Source organism: Triticum dicoccoides, chromosome 5B, assembly GCF_002162155.2.
Source record: "Triticum dicoccoides isolate Atlit2015 ecotype Zavitan chromosome 5B, WEW_v2.0, whole genome shotgun sequence".
Lineage (NCBI taxonomy): Eukaryota > Viridiplantae > Streptophyta > Magnoliopsida > Poales > Poaceae > Triticum > Triticum dicoccoides.
The window spans coordinates 459,949,098-459,955,928 of record NC_041389.1 but is presented as its reverse complement, the minus strand read 5'-3'; positions in this window follow the sequence as shown (position 1 = coordinate 459,955,928).

Sequence of the window (6,831 nt, the reverse complement as noted above, 5' to 3'; positions counted from 1 at the left end):
TTTCTTGCAACTATTGATGCACGAGTGGGAAAACGTGTGGATGAAAAATTACCCCTGGAACTCCTTTGTTCGCACGCTAATGGTACTTAATGTGCTAATAAAAGTTCACCTCTGCAAATTAATTTTCTAGTATTGCTGCGATACCTGAAGGTATTGTTTACCCTACTGTGGGCTCTGCTAAATTATATCACCACCCATGCAAATATCTTAATTGGGATGGCACTCATAAGGTCCCTTACAGACATCCAAACTTTGTCCAAAAGCATCAAGTAAGAAATGCACAAGTGCAACGACAACCAACTAATGTAGCTCATGCTAACATGCAACATGTTGATCTAGAGCAAGAAGCTGGCCAAGGAGAAGGGCAAAGAACTAACACCAGTCAAATAAATCAAAATTATCTGGAAAACAACATGAATCGTCCTATAGTCAAACCTGCAAAGTTAAAATCCCTAACTTCGAAGGACAAGGTGTTGATTCCCATTGAACAATATTTTGATGCAACAGGAACTCCACTAGAACAGAGAATTGATATTGCCACAACATATTTAAGAGGAGATGATTTTCACTGGTGGAGAGACACTAGATTCTTTGCCAAAAATCTACGTTTGCATAGATTTTGCAGCTACATGACTGAAAGATTTGTAGAGTCTTCTATTTGTGATAAAGTTACGAGTTTCCATTTACTAACTCAAACCACTATTGTGGCTGCTTACATTCAAAATTTGAGTGTGGAGAAGAACATGTAGGGCATACACGAAGAGAATTAAATGATAAAAATACAAAAAACTAAATTTGATTAATGGTTACATTGTTTTGTTTTTTTCATAACAATATATCCTATATACCTAAATAGTTTATCCCACTAACTCAATTATCTTGGCATGGAACTATGGCAACTCACCATGGCATCATGCATACCTCCACTAAATTCATTTTTTCTCAACATGCAACTATGGCAATTATCATGCCACCATGCATGGAACATATCCACCTTAACATGCACCATGCATGTTACTTACAAATGGTATAGAACTATATAATAATCAAAAATAATATATTATATGTACTTTAGTTTTTATCATCATATTGCTAATCCAAATACTAAAGTTTCATGCTGCCAAATGTCTTAGAAATATCTGCACCCAATTCCCACTGCAGCGCGTGCGGTATTTTGTGAACTTTTTAATGACAATTCTGGAGCAAATGGTGGATGAAGAGAAGACTACTAATTATAGAATAAAAATGAAAAATGAAAAAATGAACGATCAAATTACAACTCCAGAAGATTTAACTGACAAATCTCCAAAAAAGATATCAAAGTAATATTTTGAATCAATAAAAAATATATGATATGTATAATTACAAGGTTTCGAAAAGAGGGCTCAGACACAGTGAAAATAATGTAGGTGGAGATTGGAGAGGAAGTAGGAGTGGGTAGAAAGATGTGAATTTGTATATTGCAAGGTACAATGGTTAAGGAGCATGACGATTGCCATAACAAAAACCACATGATGTCATGTTCAATGCATATTTCTGAATTAGAACAATTGTTTAATCAACTATGTATTTCTCATATTTATGTGGCAATGCACGGGCATTCGGTTGGTATTAGGTAGAGATAGAGATAGATATAAGATATGTAATGCAATGCAATCTCTCTCCATGCAATATTCATATTCCTAGCTTTCAGTGATGACAATTATTAACTGACTGAGAACGTAGTGGCTACACCCAAGTTCGGTGCACCTCATGATGAATGGTAAAATCAAAACAAATATATAAAAAAACCAAAACTTCGTGGCATTGATTGTGAACGAATTTCATAGGTGCTTGCAAAGTTTGGTGGCCAAATAACATCAAATTATCTTCGTAAAAGTGAAATACAAATTCTTCTCAAACAGTGCACATACATTTGAGGAAACAAATTCGGAGCTCGTCGGATGTCATTTGGCCACCAAATTTTGCAAGCACCTTAATTTTTTTTGTCATAATCGAAGCTACAATACTTCAGACTTTTTATTTGTTTTGATATGTTTTTGGTCATGGGTGTAGTGTGGGTGCATCCACCCGGGGTATAGAAAAACATCCTCTGACTGATTTTGATGCATGGCAACATTTGATCCACAAATAACTTCGGTACAATGTTGATTACACAATGTAATTAAAATGTTGCTCGGCTGGCAGCAAAACCATTATTTTATTCAAACTAGTACCACAAAACTAAGCCAAACTATGCTAGTTAGTGAACGAGGGGGCACCCCTCAACATAAACTCCTGGTTCGGTAGGGCATGTGGCTAGAGGGCAATGATCAGAGACAGATGAACCCCACCAGTTGACGCCATTGATGCCTCGCATCTGAAGAACCAACATCGTCAATAATGCCATTGCAGCAATGCCGGTGTCCATGGCGACGGAGAAGAGTAAGCTGTACCTTGCCCACAACTCTTTCCATCTCCGGAAGATGATGTAGTTAAAAATGAATCCCAACACGAACCAACATATGTAGTTAACTGCTCTAGCTGGAGGCATTTTGGCCCCTGGCATGAAGAGAACTGGCACGAGGATGAGCTTGATCCACTTCTTTTCGGGGAACCGACGAGCAAGGATCCAGACAGGTATTGGCGCAATATTGCCGATCAAGAAGAAATAAACCAACTTTGAGTACACACCTTTAAAGAACATTTGCCTCGGGCCAATAAGACCCCAAACAACCATTTCGTTGTAAATCATTCTGGTACTGGGGCATGTCCATGGACTTCCTCTGGGCAATAGCTCCGTGCGGCACAAATCTTTGACAAGTGGAAAATAACCACCATGTCACTACAAAGTCTGAGGTGGTTGCTAGGAACGTACCAATGACCTGTCCAAAAAATTTAGGTAGAGAAAACTGAGCTAGGTACCAAATAATATACTCAAAGGCACAATCCATGGGCTTAAAACTAAAAATGGCCTTGTAGACTCAATAGTCAGATAGGCATGCAACTTCTATTTACTCATTCTGTAGCCTTTCTTTGAGCCGTCGGACATAAAAAACTCTGTTGTTTAGAAAGTTTAAATAGTCAGCTATAGCGGTTTGAGCAGGGCATCGTAAAATGGTGTTCTTGTAGAATTGTCCGGTAAAGTTATGAAATAGCCGGCTATAGCTGTTTTGGAGGACTGCCGCTATAGGTCGCTATTTGACATAGGCCGCTATTTAAAACTATGGTTTTATATCCATATTCGATTAATACTTGAATAAAGTAGGGAACCATCTATCTCTTCCGAAAACCATCTCCTCCTACATATTGCCCATGTTATCCCCAGTAGTACTAGTACTGATTGTAAAGAAAATTATGGTTAGTATGTTGTTTTACATTTGGTGTTTTAATTAATAGCTCTGTGAGATATAAGCCGAACATTTGGTATGTCACATAATGCATTTTTTAAAACCACGAATTGCACATGGTTAGTCAAAATTGTGTGTGGTGTCGCCGCATACAATTCAACATAAGTAAATGTGTGCGGCATGCTCCAAGGTAGATAACCGTTTATAATTAATGACCGAACCAACACACTTAGTTATTTTTAGCGGCAAAGGGACTTAATTTATTCAAAGCTTAACATAGTTGGAATACATGAAAAAATGGTGGGAGTCCCAAACCACGCATACATGCCGGCCAAACTCAAGCGAGGAAGAAGCCTTTCCCCACGCATGAGAATCACCATTCGATTCCCGGTGCTCAAAGCAGAACACCACGTCAATGAACTCCTTCCTGTGGTATATTTCTTCAAGGATCGCTCCATAAACTACCAAGGCTTCATTGTTGATGTTGGACACTACTTCAAGGTAGTTAGGCACAGTAACCATCCTGAATATATATGTAAAGGTCCTGATCCATAGCAAGCACTTCGTTTCACGCATGCGCTTCCAGGCTTGCCGGATCGACTAGGCCATCGTAGATTACAACATAAGCTATGAGGAAGAGACCAATACCCTCTTTTCAAACGACAACAGCTGCTCCCTTATCACCACTAGATGACCTATTGCGCCATCGGCGTAGAGACCAACAGCGACTCAGAAGTTAAGCGAACTATTCGAAGGATTTTTTCTCAACTTCCTCCTAGTGATTATGTTCATATAGTGTTTCTATTGGCCTTAATGACGATTATTGCTCATAACTTTCTTTGGCTATTTATTTTTGATGTTCCGGCCTCTTTGATGCTCTGGCCTTTCCTCGTATGGTAATTGCGACGAAAAAAGAAAAAAATGGAAAATTAGTTGAACCATATGAAGGAATTTTGTGGTGAATTGCCTGCAAGTAATTATATTTGTATTCTTTTGTAATTGTCTTGTATATTTACCAATGACATACAACAACAATCATTATCTGGGTGCTTCGCTGGCCGGCCAAGGCAACCCAAGGAACAGATCGACAGAAAACCTGACCTCACCCCCACGGCAACTAACCTTAACCATCGGAACAACGAACCCCACCCGACCAATCCGCTAACCAACAAGGCCGCGATATTCGAAGGTCAGGCAGAGATCACAAAACACGCCTACTGAATCAGAAAGTTAGTCAATCTATGGGCAAAACATGAGATCTATGGGCTAGTCCGGTCGCGAGAGACGAGGCATGCGTCCTGCCCGCCTGTGCCCGCTCGCGCGGGGCCCTGCAGTGTCTTCGCCCTTGGCAGGCTGCTTAGCTCGCGCGAAGAGGGCACATGCGTGCGTCTAGCTTGGGGATTTCGCATTGCATTGCATGCCCGGCCTCGTAAGCCATGTGCGAACGTCGGTACTGGTGCCTCTGCTGGGCTACTTCGCTCGAGCAAAGATGGGCCCACACGTGCTCGACTCGGGTGGTGCACCCATCTGGACAGGTGTAGTTCTATTTGAGCGAGGCACTACCATGTGCCCACCTCTGTGTGGCCGTCTTGTGCGAGTCAGAGGTGTGCCAAGTGGGGTGCTTCATGGGCATTTCATTTCTCAGGTTTGATGCTTTTTTCGCTTTGTTTTTCCCGTTGTCCTCTTGCTTCTTTCAATGATATTTTTTTTCTTGTGTCCGCAGTGGTGTTTGTGTTTTTTTTTATTTCTTCCTCTTGGTTGCAGCTTCTCTTATTGCTTGTTTTTTCTTCCTGTGCACCCGTCCTTAGCCTTGCCTGCTGCTTTTGGACGTGAGGATCTTCTTTTCTAATGGCCTTGGGTTCTTGAAGACTATTCGAGTGAGAGGATCATGGTGGACGGCACAACGAGCCCGGAGGAAAACGTGGCCGACATCGAGCAGAAAATTGAACGTCGGCATCGAATAGGTTTAGCAGCTTGGCTCGCATCGTCCATGCAGGAGGTTTGCCCAACGAGCAACCATATGCCTTGTAAAACTGTGTGAGGTGAATGTTATGGTTGGATATGGCCTTCTTTTTGTGTATTTTTTGATTATTTCAGTTTATATGATCCCATGTATATGTCAGGCTTTTGTTGGTCGGCGGTTGTAACTCAGTTGTTGTGTTTGTCTGCCCCAGCTATGCTCCTTCGTCCGAGTACACGATGTGTGTTCGTCTGACTTTGTCGTTGGGGTGTATCTGGGTGTTTTGGTGTGCTTATGATCTACAGTTATCATTCATTACAATGTTGGCATGTAGTGTTGTGAGTTTTGGTTTCTTTACGTCGAATGGACCGCCAGATTTAACACGCTTTGGCATTGCAACACTGCCTTGGGCTCATGAGTTGTTATGCTTGCGCCCCACATCTCGTGTAGTTACATGTGGCAGGGGTAATTGGGCTTGCTGGGCAAGTCAGGTGTTACTCTTCTCGCTTGACCCGCACCCATTGTGTGCGTCTGTACCCAGGGTGTCCGGCTGCCCCGGCATCTTCTGCCTCCGTTGTTAGCCGGGTGCACACACCAACATTGTACGTGCAAGGAATTGCCTAGGTACACGACAATTGAGGTGATCAGTCGGCGTGGGCCTGCCGGGTATAGATATACAAGCTCGTGGTTGAATCGACTAAGATGCTCGGGGTAAAGGAGCTGACTCTAGTTGAGTTGTCCTTCCAGTCGGCAACTGACACAAAGATATTCCATGTTCATCCCAATGGTCCCCCAAAATGGTCGAGATGGTTGACAATCTTAACCTAAGTAGGAAAGCGAGCTCATGAGCTTCCTTCGTGAGAATTGAGATATCTTTACATGCCAGCTGATCCTATCATGGGCCCACACGCTGTGGCGATGCAGGTAGGCGTGGCAGAGGTAAAGGGTAGCTTGTGCCTGCCGAGTAAGGCAGGCGTGACCTGCCCTATTTCACACACACACACCTACCTTGTACACATGTGCTCATCTAGCACCACTGTCCGGTTAACTTCTGGCTTGATTGTTTTCTGCGTATACATGCCAGGAGGAGCACCTAGTGTTTGATGTCTGGGTGCAAATAAAGGAGGCGCCAAAAAGATACAGTGCAGGTGCAAGCCATTATCCGGGCACACGACAAGAGGGGTGACTAGTTGGTGTGCGGTAGCATGATACATAGCAAAAAGGGCACCTTTTCCTAATTGTAATTGTTGTTCGTTGGTCTATAAACGCCTGTGACAGCAATAGAACGGGCAAGCAAAGCCCCTTCACATCCGAGCAAGTCCAGCGGCTGAAACATTGCATGGTACACTCATCAATGTTGACCAACCACTTCACAAGGTTGACTTTGAAAGTCGGAAGAGGCGTCCCAGAACACCCCGCTCGACCAGACCGTGACACTAAAAGGCCGGGCATATGCGATCGCTCGACTCTTCTTTGCATCGGACGCATCCTGACAGGTTGTTTCGTTCATGTGAGGTGGCAGTCAGGTTGTGCCACGGCTTC